This window comes from Peromyscus californicus, unplaced genomic scaffold (assembly GCF_007827085.1).
Source record: "Peromyscus californicus insignis strain IS unplaced genomic scaffold, ASM782708v3 Scaffold_21__1_contigs__length_65335640, whole genome shotgun sequence".
Taxonomy (NCBI): domain Eukaryota; kingdom Metazoa; phylum Chordata; class Mammalia; order Rodentia; family Cricetidae; genus Peromyscus; species Peromyscus californicus.
In genome coordinates, this window is record NW_026294514.1 from 46,391,217 (window position 1) to 46,414,816 (window position 23,600).

The window sequence follows — 23,600 nt, forward strand, 5'->3', positions numbered from 1 at the left end:
TTCTCCTTGGAAATAAAATTCTATTACATAAGCCCTATTTGTATTTTTGTGGGAATTTGGGAGTAAAATTATTTTATCATTCCGAGAAAAAGTAATAATAATAGTACTGCCTTTGGTGAGAGGAGATCACGTTTAGAATTCATTCAGACAGTTGAGTCAGAAACTGCTTTTACTGGTGGGTAACATGTGCTGTATGGCAGTTTGGAACTTAAAAAATGTATGTGTGCCAAGTTTGAACTTAGTTTTTGTGTTTTGAAACTGCGTCGTGTCAGGGGATTAGGGTGTTAGGTACTTAGAATTCTAAAGCATGAGTTAAGTTGGAATAAAGTGACTTAACCTAGTCCACAACATGTTTAACAGTGGCCCAGTTTTAGGGAATTTATTTCCGAGTTGCATAACATTTGTTTTTTGCAGTACTGACATTAGGGTTCAGTGATAGAGTTCGGCTTTTAAGAGTGTTGGGTTAACCAGTGCCACCTTGAGATTCTTTTGGAAGATAGATAGGTGAAATTATTTCCTCTACAGACAAGAAACAGCTAATTTGGTATTACCTGTTGGTTTTCTGGTATGAGTCTTTAAATTGGTACCTGGTCTGAACTTTCTTCTATTGGAAATGCTGGGAGGTACTTTCTCTACAAATGGAGATTGAGCACCACCTATTGGTCAGCCTGAAGTAGTTGAACTTGTGAACCCCCGAAAGTAATGAAGTCATGATGTTTTAAATTGGGTGTCATCTTTTCTATGGTTCTGTCACAGGAGTTATTGTGTCTGTACTATATTTATGATCAGATTCACGAGGCCGTCCCTGTGGGAAATATAAAAGGAGTCATGCTTATTTTCCTTTCTGTTTGTTTTCCTGTTTTATACTGTTGAGGGTTAAAACAACCTATGAGCAGGTGGAAGGTCACTCTCTGTCCCACAGCCACTCAGAGCTGCTTGTTTGCATTTGTGACTATCAAATTGAGACCAGCTAGGTAGGCGCTGCTCTATCACCTCTGCTCAGCTGAGCACTTAGAATTTCTGAGAGGACGTGGCAGCTTTTTACTGTGTCTTCTTCAGTATCAAAAGTTAAACGGCAAATTACATGACTTTGAACAACAATGCGTTTTTGTATGAAAAAGAATTAGTTTGATTATAATTGTATAATTTTGGGCTTCTGTATTATTTTATTTTAAATACTTATAACTCAAGTAGATACTAATAAAACATTTAAAATAGTAATTTCAGTAATATATGTTAATATGTTAATTCTTATTAAGATAATATTAACTTCTTTTTTAGAACTATGTCATTGTTTTATGGTTTAATGGTCTAAAGAAGAAGACTCCAAGGTGTGGAAGGCGGCCAGTGTGTCTTTCTGTTCTGACATCAAAGCGAGTTCTGGAGCTTATCAAAGTGTTAACCTTCATACATTAGTAATGCACAGTAAATAAATCAGTGCTCTGGGGCTTGCGGAGGTCGGTCTTTTTATTTTAGGTCTTATTTCTGAGTGTGAATTGCTCAATGCTTGTTATCAGAAGTCTTTTTATTAAGGGTATTATACATAAGGCAAAGAAACAAGCTTGGGAAACTCATATTGGTATTTTTATATTTTATAACAGAAAGTTATTGAGTTTTTAATATAAAAAGACACTCAGCTATACTGGTTTAAATCATACATCTTGATTTTCTTGAATACTCTTTTTTTTAACCATTTAATGCCATTACTTCTTCGTATTTTAAGCTGGACACTTGAGACTTCTTAAGACTTCCCCTTGATTTTTTCCCTCTCTCTCACTTTTCCTCTCAAAATTCAAAGTTTATGCTTTTGAAGCGACTCTTCATCCTTCCATTCTCCTAAGTACAGCCTTCATCTCTCTTCAGTGTTCCTGTTGTTTGGCTTTACCTTTCTATCCTGTCTTCACTAGTACCTGAAATTAACTCCCTCCCTGCCTCCCACCCTCCCTCCCTCCCTCCTTCCCTCCCCTCTCTCCCTTTTGTAGGAGATACAAAGGAGATACTATGTAGGTCTGCTTGGCCTAGAACTGACTATGTAGACCAGGCTGGCCTTGAACATAGAGATCTGTCAGCCTTGGCCTCCGGAGTGCACCCTCACACCCTGCCTTTAGAACTTTAGATTCTAAGTTTTGCCCTGTTTTTCTACTGAAACACGTGGGCGGCCATATTAAAGATTCTCCTTTGGCTCTCCATTGCTTATCACACAAATGAGTTCGGGACAGAGCTCCCTGGACCATACGGGCTGGCTCCAGCCCACCCTTCTAGCCTCCTTTGCCCTTTCTTCTTCCCATCCTAGAGGCCTTATGTATAGGCCAAATGTGAAGTCATTTTAGGAGTTAATCATCCTGGCTTGTTATCTGCTACTGAGATAGTACCAGATCTCATCAGGAGATTCTTTATATATATCTATATCTATATCTATATTATATATAGATATAGATATATATATATATTTTATATATATAATATATATTTATATATAGATATCTAGGAACTTCTTGTCAGTATTAACAGTTTAGTTTTAGTTTATCTGCTTAGTCTATAACTTCCAATTTCTAGGATTATCCATTCATGCACATGGTTGCTTAATTTTCTAAGTAAAGAGCTTGGACTCTGGACCAAGATTTTCTGTGTTCAGATCTCATCTCTGTGTTCTGTCCTCAGACAACTTACTAATTCCTCAGATCCTCAGTGGTTTTTCAGTAAAATGCTGATTATAATAGCACCTACTTTGAGGGTTTTGAAAATTAAATGTACTTGTATATATAATGTGTTTACAACATTGTTAATGTTGTATTTTTTTTTTTTTTAAAGATTTATTTATTTATTATGTATACAGTATTCTGTCTGCACGTATCTCTGCAGGCCAGAAGAGGGCACCAGGTCTCATTACAGATGGTTGTGAGCCACCATGTGGTTGCTGGGAATTGAACTCAGGACCTTTGGAAGAGCAAGCAGTGCTCTTAACCTCTGAGCCACCTCTCCAGCCTTAATGTTGTATTTTAAAAGTAACAAAGCAGTAATTTAAGAGATGCTGCGTCTGGGTGGGAGGGATGGCTCAGCCATTAAAGGCTAGGCTCACAATCAAAATATAAAGAAATGCTGTGTTACATGTCTTAGGATATTTAAATATGGCACAAAGTTATAAAGTTTATGTTTCTCTTATAGTAATGCATCATTCCTGCTTGTATGAAAATCATCTTTTTTAAACTTAGAATTGAGTTGCCAAAGGGTGTGGTGTTGTTTTAACTAGGCAAAGATGTGTGTTACATTTGTTTTTGCTGCAGAATATTACTTTAACTGTGTAAAGGTGTGTTACTTCTGTTGATACTGCCTTTGTTTCACACGTAAGGGTGTGTGTTCAGTTATGTAAACATGGGCTGCATTTGTTTCACCTTCCCTGCTGAAGGCACCTGATTGGTCTAATGAAGAACTGAGTGACCAATAGCTAGGCAGAGAAAGGATAGGCGGGGCTGGCAGGCAGAGAGAATCAATAGGAGGAGAAAAGAACTGGGCTCAAAAAGAAGATCCAGGAGGAAGAAGGAGAGCAGAGAATGAGGGAGATGCCGAGGGCCAGAAGCCAGGCAGCCACCGCCAGCCAGGCATAGAGACAGCAAGAAAGTAAGAAAAGGTAAAAAGCCCTAAGACAAATGTAGATAAAGAGAAGTAGTTTAAGGTAAAAGAGATAGCTAGAAATGAGCTAAGCTAAGGTCGAGCATTCAAAATTAATAATAAGTCTGTGTCATGGTTTGGGAGCTGATTGGTGGCCCCAAAGAAAAAGCCTGGTACAGTATGGCCAAATCTTACTTGGCCTAAGAGTAAACTATCCCTTCCCTCTTAGATGTGAGAGCTGTCACATCACTGACCTACCCCACCTCCCACAACACGGCTAACCGTTGTGATAAACAAGTGTTAAAGGCCAACTGTGAGGTATCTGAAGTAAGTCATCCTGAAATGATTGCACACTGCAAAAGCAGATTTGCTTGTGGATAGTACTCTGGTGCTTCCTCATAGTAGTGGTGCGCTTCCCAATTGCAGTGTGGTGCTTCCACATAGCAGTGTGGCACTCCCCTATTATATCATGGTGCTCTCCCATAGCAGTGTGGCACAACCCTATAGCAGTGTGGTGTTCTCCTGTAGCAGTGTGGTGCCCCCTCATTGCAGTGTGGTGCTCCCCCATAGAAGTATGGTGCTCCCCCATAGCAGTATGGTACTCCCCCATAGCAGTGTGGTGCTCCCCCATAGCAGTGTGGTGCTCCCCCATTGCTTGTGCCTCGTTCTTGTTTTCTGTGTCTCATTATTTAACATTATTGACTTCTTTGAGTTATCTGACTTGTTGACACACAGTTGTTCTAATAGTCTCTATGATCCTTGCCCTTCTGTTACCAGTTATGAATGTTACCTTTCTTATGTGTAATTTTGTTGCAGTCTTATTTCTTTTCACAATAACTTCTGATGTTTATCTTTCTTCTTCTCTGATCTTTGTTTTTTCTTTTCCTTTTATAAATTATTTTTTTATTTTTAAGTACATCATTTCACCTTTTACTTTCTTCTTTCCAAATCCTCCCATATATCCCTCCTTGATTTCTTTTAAACTCAAGGCTCCTCTTTTCATTAATTCCCATCACACACACGTACGTACGTATGTACGTACGTACGTATGTATGTATGTATGTATGTGTGTTTATACATATATATGTATGTATGTATTCCTAAATACATAAATATACCCCGCTCAGGCTCTATCACATTTTTCCCCTTCTACTAACACTACAGCGACTTAATGGAAGGTTTAATGTTCTTGCTTTCCCATTTCCTCAAGGTACAACCCAGATTATTTATTGGAAATCCTTGAAATTTTTGTGAAGGTGGGCAATATTGCTATTAACTTTCCTTTTTATGCACTTTTTATTGTATCCTATGGGTTTTGGTTGGTTTTTCATGTTCATTTGCTCTGGGACAATGTAAAATTTCCCTTTCACTTTATTGATTGACTCATTGTGAGTCAAGAGAATGTTGTTGAGTCTCCTCGTTTTTTTTATTTACAATTAGTAATCTTTTTGTGTTGATTTCTAGTTTTAGTCTGTTGTGGTTAGTGATGACATGTACTATGAGACTTATTTTGGGACCTAACCTGTCACTTTATCTGTTACAAAAGACGTTTCATGTGTTGGTGAGAAGGAAGTATTTCTGTAGCTGTTGGAGCAGATGTCCTGTAAATGCTGTAGACCTGTGTGCTGTGCAGCCTAGGTCAGCTCTGCTGTCTCCATGTGACTTCCTCAGGATGCTTTGTCCCTTACAGCAGTGGGTGTCGACACCGAATTTGTTACTTTCATCATTGCCTTGAGAAAGTACCTGACCACAGCAACTTACTGAAGGTTTTTTAGGGCTCATGGTTTGAGCCTACAGTCAGTCCACCATGGAGGGAGTCATGGCAGCAGGCACTTGAGGCAACCGCTCACATTCCTTTTAGCCAGGCAGCAGAGAGGAAATGTTTGTGCTCAGCTCCTCTCTGCTGTTTATTCAGTCTGGTACTCCAGCTCATGGAATGGTTCTGCCCAAAGAGGGTAGGTCTTGCCACATCAGTTACCTGACACTAGATAATGCAGCCTGGACATACAGGCATCCAGATGCTTTTCTCATAGGTGATTCTAGATTCCATCAAGGTGACAAGACTAGTTACCTCTCACAAAGCCATTCAGCTATGAATTAGCCTGTTTGTGTCCCTTGAGAGGTAAATGTTGTTGGCTTTCTGTTGGGCATACTTCACCATTGGGTGCATTTGTGTATATAATTGTTGTTTCCTTCTTCCTATTTCTGAATCGGTCCTTTTAGCATTCCCAGTTGCCGCATCCAGCACAACAACTCAAGGGATGAACTGCCTGGGGCTGGGAGGGAATGAAGAAAAGACAGGCAGAGACAAATCTGGACTCTCTGCTGGAGACACTGCAGCACCCTGGAAGCTCATTCAGGGTGTTTATTGTTCAGTTGAACTAGGAGGCAGGAATATTGCATGCAGCCAAACAAGGAGGCAGGGTTATTACATACAGATAAACAGGGATGCTGGGATTATAGTATACAGCTGGATCGAGACAGGTTTAGCTAATGTTGGTAGGAACTGTCTCTGTCTGGGAACCATCTTCAGGCTGTAAATGTCCAGGAGGGAGAAAGCCACGATGGATGTGTTCTGTACACTTTGCCAACCCTGGTTCCCAAGTCAACACCCAGTCAGCGTAAGTACTCAGGAAGGCTTTGCCATACCTCTGAACCTCACCCCAGGGGGAGACATTTGCCATTCTTCCACGGGTCTGAGCCTCTGGGGTCTTTGACATGGCTAGCTCATGTGAGCACACACATTCACTCAGGACTTTCTTTGTTCTTTCCACAGAGAGAGCTTCTCTGTCCCTTGCTGTCTCTGATTTAGAGTCTGACTTACCTGTTTAAATAGTTAATTGAGCTTACTTGTGGTTTGCGTGTATGTGCTATACCCTTTTCTATCCCTTGACTTTCAGTCCACCCTTTCTTTACTGGTAAAATGAATTTCTTACAGACTTCATTGTTAGTCTTACTTTTTTTTTAAGATTTTTTTTTTTAATTATGTATACAGTGTTCTGCCTGCATGTATGCCTGCAGGCCATAAGAGGGCATCAGACTGAATTATAGATGGTTGTGAGCCATCATGTGGTTGCTGAGAATTGAGCTCAGGACCTCTGGAAGAGTAGCCAGTGCTCTTAACCTCTGAACCATCTCCAGCCCTGTTGGTCTTACTTTTTTCTTTTTCCATTTAGCCAGTCTGTCTTTACAATGAGGAATTTCATCTGTTTACACTCATGGTTATTACTGGTCAGACTTCCAGGGCTGGGGAAGTGAATTAGTGGGTGAGGTCTATGGCACAGGCATGGGACCTGTGCTTGTGTCTTTAAGCACTCAAAAGTCAGGTGTGTGTGTGTTTGTGACCCCAGAGCTGAGGGGTTAAGGTGTAGAGACAAGTGGATCCAACTGGCTGTCCAGCCTAGCTGAAATGAAGAGCTGTAGGTCTAGTGAGAGAATCTTTCTCAAACAATATGGTAGAGAGCAATGGAAGAAGACACTGAATGTCCACCCATGTGAGCATGTGTGCCCTGATGCCAGTGAAGGAATGGACTTAGCACAGAGAGAGAGAGGAGCGAGAGAGAGAGAGAGGGAGGGAGGGAGAGAGAGGGAGGGAGGGAGGATGGATGAGGAGAGAGAGAGAGAGAGAGGAGAGAATGAGAAGAGAGAGAGAAGAAGGGAGCAGGCAAAGAGAGAGCTTTCTTTTTCCATGTCCTGTATATAGGCTGCCAGAAGAAGGTGAGATTACAGGTCAGTGTTTCCACCTCAAAATAGCCAGATCCCATTTCCAGTGATTTAATTCAGAAACAAATCTCCTGCAGGTTACCCAGCCACTTGGGTGTCATTAATACCAGATGTAGTCAAGTTGGCACTCAAGAACAACCATCACACTGAGTAACATCTGAAGTTTTTAATAATAACCTTTATTTTTTAAGTTATGTTTGCATCATTTCCCCCTTCTTCCCTTTCCTCCCTCCATGTACTCCCCCTCACTCCCTGTGTGTCAAATTCATGGTTTCTGCCTTTAAAATTGGTATGAATCATATCAACAGTGAAGTGGACATTATACAATTTTCATTTCGTTCTCATTTTTAAGTTTTAAAATTAAGATTCACTTTAAATATTTGACTTTAGTTAATTCTAAATTTTGCTTGAAGAACAGCCGTGTGTGGTTTTGAAAGGCTGAAGGGAGAGTGGCGCCTCTGTCCGTTTCCGGTCCTCTGTAGAGGTGCGCTGCCCACATCCTGATGGCCTTTTCTCACCTCTCCCTGCCCACCTCACACTCGCAGTTTCTGTCTTTAAACTTCTTTACCCTGAAACAAAGGGATTGGGCAGTCTTCTTCCTTCCACTGCTGTTTGGTTCTGTTTTTCTTTTCCATATTTCTAAGGCATTTAGAATAAACATTTGCTGACATTACACATTTGCGGTTTTGTAATGTATTCTATTGTGTTTTCTTCCCCGGGGTGACATGGTTTGTTTATGGGGAGGGGAAATCAATCTTCCTTCCTTCCTTCCCTCCTTCCTTCCTTCCTTCCTTCCTTCCTTCCTTCCTTCCTTCCTTCCTTCCTTCCTTCCTTCCTCTTCTTTCTTTCTTGTTTGGCTTTCCTTGTGCTAATTACCAATTTTTATTCCTAACTCTAACCGAACTCTATACTTTTTTATTTTTTTTTAAATGATGGCCACCCTAGTAACAGTTATTTTTCTTGGTGATATTCCTCTGGGGACTTTAGACTTTTTATCTCTCTTTTCAGTGTGATGTCCCTATGTGTCCTGGTGTTTGTCCTCAATGCTGATGCCTCCACTAGCTTCTTGGAGAAGAGTGCACAGATTGATGCCCCTCCCTGACTTTACTGTAAACTGACAAGGCCGTGGGAGTTAATTCTCTTATAAATTGAGTCAAGTCTTTTTTTTTTTCCATAATACCTACTATTAAGAACAAATTACTTCCTTTTCATCCTGTAAGGAAGTGGTTTGGGGAAGGATATGGGGGATGGCTGCTAGTGAAAGACTCCCCTTAAGTTAGTGCTAGCCGAGTTTTCAGATGAGTCGGTTTGCTCTGTGATGAAATGTGCAGAGTTAGGGAAGTTGTAGTTAATGTAGTTCCTTCATAGAAGAGGCAAAGTCAATTGCAAAGGAGAGTCACGGCTGCTTTTATTCACTTGGTGGCATTTATTCTAAGTAATGTTGATTTAAATGAAAATATCTAAATTGTAGTATTTTAAAGCCAGCATAATGACATTCTTACATAAATATGTCTAAGGTACAATCTAAATACCTATTAAATGAGAAAAAAGTCTTTCTAATTGCCTATGCAAAAAAAATAATTCCTAGGGTATGCATATTGGCTTGCATAGCTTGTAAATGAAAGCTTTCTGTTTCTGACATTGTAGAAAAATCTTTTTACATAAATAACATCCCATAAATCATTTCAAAATGTCTGAGATTCTGAGTAATAATTTTTTTTTCTTGAACAGTCTGCAAATGACATCTCAGTCATTAACTACTTCAGGATAAAAGCATTTTGCTAACATTAAGCTTCACTCAAAATTCTTAACTTGTTTAGATTGGCATATGCTGTTTATAGTGTTGTATTTGACTTGTTAGATGTCTATTTTTTTTCCTCTCCTTGGTAAGAAATTTTACTGCTAGTTAGCTTGTCAGAAATGATTATAAATATGGGGATAAAATTCCTGGTGGTAGATTGTAGTGTTTTATTCTAAGCATTATTGATCCGTAAAGACTTCCAATATATTATTCTAAGGTTGTCATTGCTAGAAAGGACTGAGGAAGGATTAAGAAACCACATTGACAAAAGTCATCATTTTAATGACAGGCAATTTAGTTTGAGGTAAGTGAAGCAAGGAAAAATGCAATCAATCATCACAGCTAGGATTTTCACAAATGTTTATCAGTCTGTAATGAACGCTGTGCAGATCATCAAGGTCATTTCATAGCTCCTCCAGAAAGTAATGTTTTTATATTGTAGCAAAGCAACTATTTAAGATTATTGTGTATCTCCTCAAGTTTTGGAAATTTTAAAGGATTAAAAAGTAAGAAAAATTCCATCTAATTTATGTAACATTTCATTTTATGCACAGAATTAAGTAATTATCCCCACCTGAGATGATTGACTCAGCATCTGGTACAAGGATGTATGTGGAAGACAATTTATGTATCTGATAGAATTTACTTTCTTGGTTTTGAGTACAGTGATGAAAATGTTCTGCAGACTTAACCTCTCTGCATAGTGCTTTCTCTTGTTCTGTATATGTAGTGTATGAATTCTTCTCTACCCCGGTCCTCCTCAATCAGTCTTGCCTCTGGGATCATGAGTAGAGAGGAATGCTGGGAGATTGCTGTTAGCCGAGAAAGGGAGAGTATGTGTTTGCAGAGAGTAGCAGAACATGGACTTGAATCCCTAGTTGAATAATCTTTAGAGCTGCTCTTGATTTCAAATTTAGACTCTGTTGCTGGATAATATATGTTTTGTCAAGATGTTAGTTCCTGTCTCTACTTCCATATCTATAAAATTGGAACAATAATATTATAACAACCCATATAGTGGTCGTAAGGTTTAATTTCATAAAATTGGTAAGGGGTTGTGGTGGTTTGAAAGAAAATGGCCCCTAAAGGGAGTGGCACTATTAGGAGGTATGGCTTTTTTGGAGTAGGTTTGGTCTTGTTGGAGGAAATACGTTCACTGTGGTGGCAGGTTTTAAGTTCTCATATATGCTCAAGCCACGCCGAGTGAGACAGTTCACTTCCTATTCCCTGTGAGTCAAAATGTAGGGACTCTCAGCTCCTGCTTCAGCACCATGTCTGCCTGCATGCCACCATGTCACACCATGATGATTATGGACTAAACCTCTGAAAATGTAAGACATCCCTGTAGACTGAAGTTTCTTGGTTCCACCTGGTCCTGCCCAGGCAGTAGCCGTTTTTATAAAATAATCACTTAGAAGGTTAATATTAATTACAAACTGTTCCATGGCTCAGGCTTATTGCTGGCTAGCTCTGACATTTTAAATCAATCCATTTCTATTAATCTATATTTTGCCACATGGCTGTGGCTTAACCGATCTGCTAGCATCTTGTTTCTTGGGCAGCTGGATGGCATCTGCCCTGACTCCACCCTTCTTCTCCCCGTCTCTGTTTGAATTTCTCTCCCAGCTCTTATCCTGCCTTACCATAGGCCAAAGCAGCTTTGTTTGTTAACTAACAGGAGCAACATATATTCACAGCATATGGAAAGACCATCCCACAGCATTTCCCTTTTTCTGTATAATCAAAAAGGAAGGTTTTCATTTTAACACAGTAAAATTATATATAACAAACAGTTATCAAATAAGAATTACAGTTATAATATCTAGTCTATTTGTATTTGGCAAAATTAAAGAAAATGTTCTATTATCCACCTTATCTTTGTGAGTCTAAAGTTTTATATCTAATTTACCTTTTATCATAATTAAGGAAAATTATAATTATAATTATCTAGTCTTCAACTCCATCAAAGATCCCAGAAGGTTGTATTACCTAAGTAGACAAGAAGTACATTGTAAGCAACTTCCAAAATTCTTGAAATGACAGAGACATCTCTCTACCTGGACAGTCACCCAAAGTTTCTCTGTAATGTTGGGGCAACTGTCTGCAGCATACAGGCCTAGAGTCTCTGGCATACTTTTGAGTGAAGCAGGAAATTTGAAGGACTGTCTGTCTAATGGCAAAATTCCTTAGTTGCTTTCCTCTGTGTCCTGTAGAATATCTGGCAGTTTCTTCTGCAAAGCAGCAAACTGAAGGACCACCCCACGTTGTTTTGCCAAAGTTCAGTGGTCACTTTCCTATGGGTTCTGCATGTCCAGTTTATACAACAATCCAGGCAAGAGCAGTTTCTTGCCCAAATGGCTAGCCTTTTTTGTATTGTAAGCCAACTCCATAACCAGTTTCTTCAATGCCCATCATCTTTGAAGTAACTGGTGCTGCCAGGAGCAGACGTGTCTCATTGTCTAGAAAAGTCTAAGTTCTTAAAAACATTTTAAATGCCATATTCTGTAGGTCTTTGAAGTGTTTGAAGATAATCTAATTGAAATATATCTTTGTATACCTAAAAAACGCAACTAACATGACTATAAGTTTGATTATCATAGATGACTATTAATTTGTATTTCTTAATGATATATTACAATTTTAAATGAGATGCATAAACATAATATCTTAAATAAGAGTAGAAATATACAGTATATCAAAATTGACCTTAAATTTATATTAATAAACCAAAATGCATATCAATGTAAAGTATTTTGAGATTGGCAGTTGTTTTTTGGATTAAAGTAGATTTAATAATCTAGTTCTTTTCATCATTTCTGTATCATATCCTCCTTTAAATAAAATCAAACATTCATAAACAGTATTTTGGGAATTTGGACATTGCTGTGGGATGTTCTGTATGGCACATGTGTTGCTAATTAGTCAATAAATAAAACACTGATTGGCCATTGGCTAGGCAGGAAGTGTAGGCGGGACAAGGAGGAGAATAAAGCTGGGAAGTGGAAGGCTGAGTCAGAGAGACACTGCCAGCCGCCATGATGACAAACAGCATATGAAGATGCCGGTAAGCCACGAGCCATGTGGCAGGGTATAGATTAATGGAAATGGATTAATTTAAACTGTAAGAACAGTTAGCAAGAAGCCTGCCACGGCCATACAGTTTGTAACCAGTATAAATCTCTGTGTTTACTTGGTTGGGTCTGAGGGGCTGTGGGACTGGCAGGTGAGAGAGATTTGTCCTGACTGTGGGCCAGTCAGGAAAACTTAAGCTACAGGGCATAGCTTTCTCTACTACTTCCTGTTGACTGGGGGCACTGGCAATCTTATGGGGATCCTGAGAGATTAAGAATTATGGTCAAGTCGTGGCTGAAGTAGTCTGTGACATTGTATTTTCTGAGTCAGTTGCCTTGAAACTGTTCTGGATGTTGGATCATCTGGAGACAGGGGATCTTCCTTGATGGAACCATATTAACCTGGAAGGGATCCACAGCTTTCTCATCTTCTGTGGAAACAAAAGCAGAACCTCTTTTTCAAAGCAACATATCTTTAGACCCAACTTTGAAGTCAAGATACCTTTAAGATATATATATATATATATATATATATATATATATATATATATATATATTTAACTTAGTAGTCCCCAAAATCAAATGTCTCTCTGCAGTTAAAAATCCCAAAGACAACACGTAATATACAATATCCAGACTCTGAATTTTCCATCTTTATGTGGCTTTTTTAAAAAATTCTATTTCTAAGAACTTTCTCTATGCTTTCTCTTTTTTCTCCCAAGCCTATGTATATTTTTCAACACAGTGTAACCCATTTGGAGTTTTTTTCCATCTTAATCTGTTTTATTGTATATCTGTAATCCTTTTCTGACCCAGAGAGTTTTTAAACTGCTAAGTTGCATGGCTAGGACGGAAGTGGTGACTTTGGCTACTGATTCCACCCTGCTCAGCTTTTCAACATTGCTCAGGTACCAATGAGACACACTTACCTCCCCAACTCTGGGAAGCAGTATTAAATAGCATACCTGTGTTTTTAAGCTGTGGCTGTGCTCTCAAGTCCTCAGGCAGCAGCTGGGAGAAGCCTCTTTGTATCATGGCCTGTGAGAGACCACAGGAGTCTGCCATGTTGCTGCTGAAGCCTGCCTGGCCAGGGGATGCATCTCTGTATCAGGCCAGTAATGAGACCTGAACTAGGAAGCTGTTCTTGGCTGTCTTTTAGAGCCTTGTTTTAAGCTCTCAGGTTTTATGTGGAAATTCTTGCCAATCGTCTGGGCACCAATTATAAGAGTTGCTGTGTTAATGGTGTCTCTTGACAGCAATAGCAACCCTAAGACAGGGACCTTTTTATTTCTTGGTACTAATTGGTACTTTAGAGATGTTAGTTCATTACTCACCCTGATTCTTCTGTGTGATTGCAAAGAGAGTAAAATCTTGGATCATTTTAGTGATGATAGTGATTGATTGATGGAAGATATTCAAAATTGCTATATTATTTATTAAAGTTTTGGGAGATTTAGTTTTAATTTATGTGTATGCATGTTTGCCCAAATGTGTCTGTGTACCATGTGTGTACAATGCTGTCGGAAACCTGAAGACGGCATTGGAAACCCTGATACTGGACTTAACAAATAGTTAGCTCCACCACCATGTGGGTGCTGGGAACAAAGCTGGCTCCTCTGGAAGAGCAGCCAGTGCTCTTAACTGTTGAGCCGTTGCTCTAGGCCCCGGTTTCTGTTTTATATTTCAGTGGAAGACTATTTAAGATACAGAGTGTTAACCTGAGACCAAAGCAGCGTGCCTAAAAGTAAAATTGCAGCATGTAAAAACTGTCTTAATAAATTCATGTAACTATTTTGTCTTAACATATTAAAGAAAATCCTGAGGCTAATGGGATGGAGAGACACAAAGAGGTAGAGATGTGAGAGAATAAGAGGAGAAGAGAAACAGCAAAACCAAATTTGATCTGAAAATGTGCATAATGAAACCTAATTTAAAAAAATATATTCAATTATCTATCTGAGTGAGTAGTTTTGTAGTCTTTTGTTCTAGGCCCTCTTAGCTGTAGAAATTCACTGTGTCTCAGATGAAGGAAGTTTCCTTGTATAACTATGAGTTTTACATTTGTTTTCTAATCCCTATTCCTGTTAAATTATAGGTCATTAAATGTGCACATGTAAATTGAAATTTGAATTGATAGTTGTAGACAGCATACATATTGATTTGGAGCTCTGGTGTAAGGTTTATGTAGATTTGCCCTTATATTCCTACTTAGTTGTCTTTGTTCATGAAAATTTGAGCAGTTAATGGATCTCTCTGCTCTTCATTGTCCATATTAGTATAATTTGGACATAATAATATGCATATTTGGGTCTCTCTTTGCAGTGAAATACTATAATCTATGTACTTAATGTTAACTATTAACTATGATTTCATTTTCATAATCCCTTATGGATTATAACATGTCTTTTTTTAGTTGGTTATTGGCTTTGTGGGGGTAGGCTTCTGTGAGAGGAAATCCTTTGCTATTGGGTAAGAATGTAATTTGTTACAAAGCCATGGCTAATGTTGAAGCCCCACACTTGGTACCGCTGTAGAGTTTATTTAGTCATCACTGTGACCTTATGAAGTCTGTACTGATGAAGAGAATGAAGCAGAGAGACTGATTTGCTCAAGGTTGTACAGATAGTGAGAAATCCCTGCTCTGGGGCATCTTTGAAGAGTTAGGACTTGCACTTGCTGTCTGTTCTTTCGTTAAGTAGAAGGGTATCTTCTTTCCTTCCTGAGTAAAAGGAAATTAGCTATTAAGATATCACTGATAGATACACAGAGGAACCTTGCAGTTGCATCCGGGTCTCTCTGACATGCTACCCTGAGCGTTTTTTTCTAGTTTGTGATGTATTGTCAAGTGTCTCTCACCTCATAAACTGTGTCCTGAATGCTCTCACACACTTGACTGTAGTGGTGGTCTCTTTCATGGCAGAGGCCCGTCCTTTGGAGTGTAGGCCTCTAGAACCTTCTCATTAGTCATCTAGAGCGTTGTTTCTCCATCTGTGGGTGAGGGCCCCTTTGAGGGCTTGAACACCCCTTTCACAGGGGTCACCTTAGGCCATCAGAAAACACAGGTTACGACTCATAAAAGTAGAAAAATTGCAGTTATGAAGTACAGCAAAAATAATTTTATGGTTGGGGGGGTCACTATAACATGAGGAACTGTATTAAAGGGTCATAGTGTTAGGAAGGTTGAGAACCACTGCTCTGGAGTGTTTGTGTTGTAATGAATAAAGAGAAGTCTTAAGCTTTGCCAGGTTTGGACATTCATAAACTATCTTAATCAACCAGTGTGTGTGTGTGTGTGTGTGTGTGTGTGTGTGTGTGTGTGTGAGAGAGAGAGAGAGAGAGAGAGAGAGAGAGAGAGAGAGAGAGAGAGAGAGAGAGCGCGAGCGAGCGAGCGCTCTCAATTTCCTGCTAGATTACTGAATGGGCAGAACAAGCATCGGAAGAGCCCAAGAGCCCTGTGACTACTTCATAGATGACCTCTGCTCTCTTCAGGTCTCCTTCCCTCATGGTTGATCCTTTTCATGACAAACTGAGGGCTTGAAACTCAGAATGGGATTACTCAGTGTGTGGTGACTAAACATAAACGGTGGGTGGAAGCTCTCTTTAGCTTGTAACTTTCTTAATTCATCAACAATCTGTGAGGAGTTGTGAAGGGTGGAGAGGGAAGAAATTCCCACGTGAATTCAATTCGGACATGGACGTTTAGTAGAGAAGACGGCCCTTCAAGAGAGAAAATCCGGCAAGCTCTGGTTTTGTGGTTTACTTTAATAATTGGTTTCGGAGAGTGTTTTTTTTCATTTTTTTAAGGTATAGGTTATTATTTCATAATCATAATTCTCTGCTGTTACTGTCTCATTATTTATGTCTTTATGTATTAAGTCATTTGTCTTAATTTCTGTTCTCTCTTTAATGTGATTTTCAGAAGTGGAGATACATTGTATGTACACATGGGGTTGAGGGGATGAGGGAAGAGAGAGAGGAAGAGATGGGGGAGTGTTTATTGTGAATAAATAGACTTTTGAGGGTGAATTTCAGTAATCTCTTAGTATTCAATTTTTGTGACTTCCTCAATATTATAAAGAAAAAACTTTAAATTCTTGAGTAACATAGAACTTTATAAAAATTTTATGCTGAGACAGAAAATGTTAGATGCTCTATTTTTTGATCTTACCAGATATATTTCTTCAAAAAAATGTATTTTTGAAATTAACCTAAAGCTCCATTCCTTTTCATTGCAGTGTGTGCTAAATGTGTAATGTAGTTGTGTTTGCACACGAGTGAAGGAAGTAGCCTGTTCCCATCCTCACAGTGTAATGAGCTACAAGGAGACCATTCCACCCATTCCCATCCTGTAGTGTTGACAGGATGTCTCCAAATTCAAGGCTTATGTTTGGTTTTGAAGAACAGCCAGTGTCCTCATTGAATGTGACTTCCTGTCATGGTAGCATGTGTGGCATTCCTTTCGAGCCTGTCTTGTTTGTTTCCCACATGCTCATGGTGGGGTTCTTCTCTTGGGCATTTTAATACACACTTAAAACTGAAGTCCAGAGTCATCAAGGAGACTTTAGCTTGAAGTGTTTTCTCTTTTTCTCATTCTTCTTACTCTGTCTGCTCTGCATTGAGGGGAGTCTGTGGGCATCACCTTCTGCTGACACTTGTCGCCACAGCAGGTGAGAGTGCTCCTGATTGTAGTCACTATGTTTTATACGGTGTTTCCATTAAAGAAAAAAAAAGGCCTTGGGAAAGATAGAACCCTTGGGAGACATTTCCACTAACATAATTATTTGAATGTTTTGTGGCAGCACTATCTTAGATGCCAGTGATTTCAAAATCAGTAATTCACTGCCCTAAAGTCTGTCTTGGTGTTGGGAGAGGGCAGAGAGGACGATACTATACCCATATTACAATGTTGTTGCTGAGTCTACGGTTTTTGAAGAGTGTGGGCCCAGAGAATTCTTTCGTGAACCAATTTTATCATCACATGGAGCCAATGATGTAATACAAAAGAAATAATGTGAGGAAGTTCCCACGTTTCTTGCCAGTGTCTCTGATTGCTAAGTTCTGGTGGGACTGTGACTGTGGGCATCTCTACCCGTTCTGGGGCTCTGTCCGTCTCAGCCTGTGTCTCAGGAGAGGACGGCCTCCAAGCTGTTGCTTTGACTGCCACTCTCGTCTCAAGTTAAAAACAGAGGCCGGAGAGTGAGAGGATTGAAGGACAGAGTTCAACACTCATCACTTGAAGAGAGGCCGCTTTTGCTTACTGACTGCTTTGAGTTAAAGGCACTGAAGAAGATCACTCGGGGGTCTTCCTTCTTCTCGAGAGCAGAAAGAGAAAGTAAACTGACTTATTTAAGGGTCTCTCTATGTAGTCCTGGCTCTCCTGGAACTCACTCTGTAGTCCAGGCTGGTCTTGAACTCACAGAGATCTGCCTGCCTCTGCCTCCCAAGTGCCGGGGATTAAAGCAGAGTGCCACTGCTGCTTGGCTAGAAAGTTAAATTCTTACAGAAAATATGTCCTCTGTGTATCAGAAGGAAAGTATGATTTTATTAAGGATAGAAACGTGGGACTGAGGGAATCTGTGCAAATCAATCAATCACCCTTATCAAGCTCTCCTTTATCTTCCCAGTCACTTCATTACCTCATTGGGTTAGATGAAGCCCTTTGGCCTTGTGTCACGTTTCCATGATTTTTTCTTGTCTTAGTTGGTTTTCTACTTCTGTAGTGTTAATTCTAAGTAGAAGTGTATTTGGCTCATGGTCCTCAAGGTTAGGAAGCCTGAGAGCATATTGCCGACACCTGATGAGGGTCTTTGTGCAGTACTGCAGTGTGGCAGAAGGACAAGCTGGTGTGCGTAGGTGGAGAGGGATGGTCACAGGAGGACACTGTGATAACTAATGCACCCTCTACTGATGGCTTTAATCCATTTGTAAGGAAAGAGCACTCATGACTTCATCATCTCTTAAAACCCAAATTCTTGCTCTCTCTCCTCCTCTTCTTCTCTACACACGTGTCTTCCACAGGCCTGGGCACTCTCTGTCCCTTTCATCTTAATAAAACTCTTGTTAGCGGGGGAAAAGAAACCCAAATTCTTAATTCTTTTATGATAATTGAAGCACGAGTGTTTGGGGAGAGGATGGTTTTCAATACTAGCAGTATTTGTTTCTAATTAAATGATCACTGAACTCTGTGTCTGTGTTTTCATTTATAAGGTTCCTACACTGCTGTGAATTCGTGATTGTAGCAGTCTAGTCATGTTTAGACTGTTTTGTTATTGGTCTCCTTGACATCTTAACATCTTTCCACTCCCTTTTCTACAGTGGTCTTTGAGCCTTGTAAAAAAGGGGTGTGATAGAGATGAGCACCCCACAGGTCCTTATTCTTTGTACTTTGACCAGTTAGGAGTTTCTGCTTTAACTGCAGAAACTTAACTTTGTGTAAACTACACAAAGGAACTTCGCTGACGAGGTCTGAGAACTGTACTTATGGATGGGTAGAGATATGAGTTGAGTGGGCAGTTTGATACTATGTCATTTAGCAGAGTAACAGTAGAGTCACCTCAAGGGCTTATGAACTTCCCAACTATGGGTTCTTGACAAGATTTAGAGTACCAGACATGGTTTTCCTCCTGTAGAGGTATCATTAAATCCAAATAGAAAGTTGTTGGTTAGCGCCATAGTATTTGTGCCACTATTTCATTCCTAGATATATCTTATAACTCCAGTCATTATTGTAGCTCACAGGATTCACAGTTGTGTAAGACTGTTGCTGACATTCCCCAACCCTGAGTAACCTGCATAGCACTACTATCTAGAAGGATGGAGATACGTACATATGTGTGTGCACATATATACGTACATATGTGAGGACACACATACATATTGTATATACATATACACATTTATGTATATATACACATATGCATGTGCACATATATACATATACATGCACACACATGTGTATATATGTGGATAATATATCTATATATTTATATAGAGATATCATAGGTAATAGAGAAGAAGCTTCTTGATCAGTAGCAAGTTTATTACTCCGTCTTTTGCCCAAAGTGCAGAGTGTCTTCAGAAAGAGAGCCTTTGTATTAAGTGTTGGTGGATAACCAAGAACAATTGGAGGGGTGTTTCTTGAAACTGCTGGTCAACAGCTCAAAGGGTGGTATTGAATACTTGGCACTGGACTTTTTGTCAACATATGGCTTCAGTATAGGGTAACTCCAATTAAATTCTTGTATATGACAAATATAAATATAGATGTGTGTGTGTGTGTCTTAAAAAATAGTAAGTTTCCATATGACTTTTTCAGATATCCTTAGTGTTAGTTAGCCTTTTTCTTATTCTTTGCTTTGTCTCATTTTCCTATCCCTGCACAAGACATACACAAAATCTAGCCATTGCTTGTGCCAGAATGGGTGGAGAACTAACGAGCACTCATCCTTAGTATGAGCTATTGACATTTGATGACTTGTAGCGGAGGGAGAATTTGAGGCCTTAAAGATGCGGCCCTGGTGCTGACCATGCTCCAGTGGATGCCCCACCCCCATGCGGACATTGATAGCACAAATTACAGTCGTGGGCTATGAGGGGGATCAAGAGTGCGTGAAGTTGGGGGGAACGAGGATCGGATCCAGGAGGAGTTAGGAGTGGTGTGTTACTATGACCAAAGTACATTCTGTGCATGTATAAAATTCTCAAATATTAAATGGCACATCAGGCTTGTGGTAGCTGAACTTGTATGCATTCCCCTCTGGATTCTGCTTCATGTTAACGTAGTTCTCAGGCCTAGTTGAAGAACTCTTAAGGGAGTGCAAAGCTGTGCTTCCCCTAAAATACATTGTAAGATAACTTAATCCATATAATAAATCCTAATGCCCTCTAATGAAGACTCCCTAAAAATGTCACAGTGTGCGAAAACTGGGTTAGTGTCTCAGTAGTATGTGTTTATTTTTAAAATGCATTTCCCTCTACTCTTACTATCCTTTCAGGGTTAGAATTCTAGCCTCTACCCTCCAACCAGACACTCATTGGGCATAGTTCTGATTGAACAGTTTATTAGAGAAGGAGTGAAGAATCAGGCATTTTATGGTATGCCCCGTAGCTGATGCATCTCAGAATCACACACCAGTGTTTGTATAAGTAGCTTTCTGCTCCTTTTCTGGTGGTTTTGAACCAGTGCCATTTGTCAGCCGTTTGCCTGCAAGTCCTACACTCTGGCATAAAGTAAGAGAGGGAGACATTGGTGAAGTTCAGAATAAAAGCTATGATATCCAAACATAAAGAACTGAAACTGCATATTAATAAAACATATAACCTAATTCAAAAATGGAGTACAGATCTGAAGAGAGAATTCTCAAAAACTTGAATGGATGGGAAACACTTAAATCTTCAACATTCCTTATCAGGGAAGTGCAAATCAAAACCACCATCAGATTTCATCTTACACCCATTAGAATCGCTAAGATAAAATAAAACAGTGACAGCTTGTAGTGGTGAGAATGTAGAGCAATGGGAGCACTCATTCGTTGCTTGTGGGAGTACAAACTTGTACAGCCACTGTGGAAACTAGTGTGCTGGTTCCTCAGGAAGATGGGAATCTGTCTACCTCAAGATACAGCATATACCCAAAGGACACATTGTGTTAGTCCTGCTCTATTCATAACAGCTAGAAATTGGAAATAATCTAGAAGTCTCTTAACAGAAAATTAAAATGTGGTACATTTATACAATGGAGTATTACTCAGCTGGTAAAAAAAATGAAATAGTGAAATTCACAGGTAAATGGATGGAACTAGAACAAAATCACCCTGGGTGAGCTAACCCAGACCTAGAAAGGCAAATATGGTTTATATTCACTTACATGTGGATATTAGCTGTTAAAGTCAATGATAAGCTATCCAATCCATAGACCCACAGAGGTTAGTATAGAGAGTCAGGAACAACAGGGACAGATAGACTCCCAAGGACGGGGAAATAGATAGTTATGGATGGATGGGGGAGTGACTGGGATGGGAGGGTCAAGTAGGGAGGAGGTGGAAGGGGGAGCAGAGTGGAATACTGAGAGAGAGAGCTAAAATTAAGGGCCACTTAAGGGGTAATATGGAAACCTAATCCAGTAGAAGTTTCCTGAAATATATACATCTATAAAAGCCAGCTAAATAAAATTGCCCCATAACGGGGAGGCAAAGCCACCATTGGACATCTCTTGTCACCAAATGAAGCTTCCAGTAGAGGAAATGGGTTATATCTAAATGAGTTGTGCATCAAAGAGGTCCCATGGAACCCCTCTCAGACAACCCAGGCTGTTGATGGCAAGGCTTAAGATAAGCCTATACAACTCATTAAACATGAAGTCAAGCTGGTGCCCACATAGAACCTTCACCCCCATGGGATAGTGTTCTTGGTACTGGAAGGTACTCTGAATGCTACCAAAGGAGAAATGTAAACACCAACCCAGCTACAAAGCCTTTACAAAGCTATGCTAGGGCAATGGTGGCACAAAGCTTGTGGGAGTAACCAACCAATGTCTGATTTAGGGCCCACTCCATGACATGGGACCCATACCTGATGCTGCCTGGGTGACCAAGAACCAGAGACTAGATGGCCCAGAGCTTAGGGTTAAGCCAAATACTACCTTCTACTAAAGGAATGTAGCAATAAAATGACCCCTAATGAAATTCTGCTATACGAGTAGATCAGTGCCATGCTTGGCCATCCTCAGCATATGGGAACAATACAGAAACCCCTGGCCAGATAATGTGCAGAGAGTGAGAGATCATGGAACACTAAGCTCTAAATGGATATCTCCATCAAATTCCTCTTCTCAGGGTGTGGGGAGCCCTGCAGAAGTGGAGGTGGAAAGAGCCAGAGGGGCTGGAAGACACCAGGGAGACAGGGCCTTCTAAAGCTAACAGAACCACACACACAGGAACTCAGAGAGCCTGAGGCAGCATGCACAGAGCCTGTACGGGTCTACACTAGATGGGGTCTTTACAGCTGAAAGAAAAAGTGGACACATGTCCCCATCCCTAACCCAGAAGCTATCTCCAATTGATTATCACTTGCAAATGAAAATTTAGCTCCTCCAAGGGAGCCTCACTAGGGTAACAGATGTATTTTGAAGGTAGACTGCATGCCCAGTGGTAGATGGCCAACAGAAAGTGAACATTACAGCATCTTTGGAGGTCAGGGCTTGTTCTTTCTGTTTGTTTTGTCCTATCCCAATTTGTTGATGTATTTGTTTTTGTTTTACCTTACATTTTATTTTATTAGCCATTAGAAGCCTGTTCGTTTTCTAATAAGAGACAGAGTGGGTGGGTTCGGATGGGAAGGGAGTTAAGCAGAAACTGGGAAGAGTAGAGGGAGGGGAAACCAAATGATGATATATTATGATTAAAAAACCATTTTCAGTGGAAAAACACGGCACAGATGCAGGCACATGGGGATGTGGACATCTCTCCCTTTCCTCATTAAAATGGTCACCTCTCTGAAGTAAAACCAGAACAGAAATGCCTTTTACTTCTGCTAAATTTGTGGGCTGACTCTCTAGTCTCTAGATTCTAGTGTATGGATCTGTCAGGTCCAAAAGAAACTGGACAGTGGCTGGCTGTGGTACCTATTAGCATCTCAAAGCACATGCTGGCCTCCAGGCTCCATCAGTATCACTAGTACCTGCCCATGCTGGCATCCTGCCTCAGCTCTTCTCACCCCATTCTCTATCCTAAGCTTCTCCAGCCCTTGGACTCCCCCCCCCCCCCCCCCCCCCCCCCCCCCGCCCCAGGTTCTCATTCCCCTGAAGCCCCACTATTTCAGTGATCGGCTTTCTTGGTCCTCTCTATCCTCTTCTCTCTGTCTTCCTCTCTTCTTCTCCCTGCTTCTCTCTCCTCTCTTGGCCTGGTCCAGTCTGCTGACCATGTTCAGTCTACTGCTTTCTCTCTGTGCTGTGGATTCTTCTGGATGGCTCTGGCTGCTTTCTCTCGCATATCTACAGTAAAAACCTTCCATGCACCCATCCTCGGAGTGGTCATGTCCTCAGTCTGTACACGACGAACCAGATCTTTGATTTCTCTTTATTTTCCTGCTCTCAGGTTTCCTATTAACAGCCTTTTGGTAAGTTGTTTTTTTCCTTCCTACCAACTGTACTAGAGGGTGAGGCATGCAGAGAATGCACAGTGATTGAAATTAGCTACCTTTGTTCTTTGCTAGCAGTTATTAAACTAAGGACCAAAATAACTTGGAAATTATGTTTGGCACTTAGTTGTTCATGCCGTCTCTGCTTATCATTATTACAGATAAATGAATATTGATATTTTTTAAGGAGATGACTTAGACAATGTATTTGAAGCAAGACAGTATCATTAATTTTTTTTTATAACATTCTAGAGACAGGC

General features: G+C 40.1%; 1 protein-coding gene across 4 annotated transcripts in view; it reads left to right on the top strand.

Moving 5' to 3' along the window:
* The window catches only part of Fbxl17 (F-box and leucine rich repeat protein 17), a 466,425-nt gene that overhangs the window by 75,710 nt on the left and 367,115 nt on the right, over positions 1-23,600 (top strand). The gene's annotated exons all lie outside the window — the stretch shown is intronic.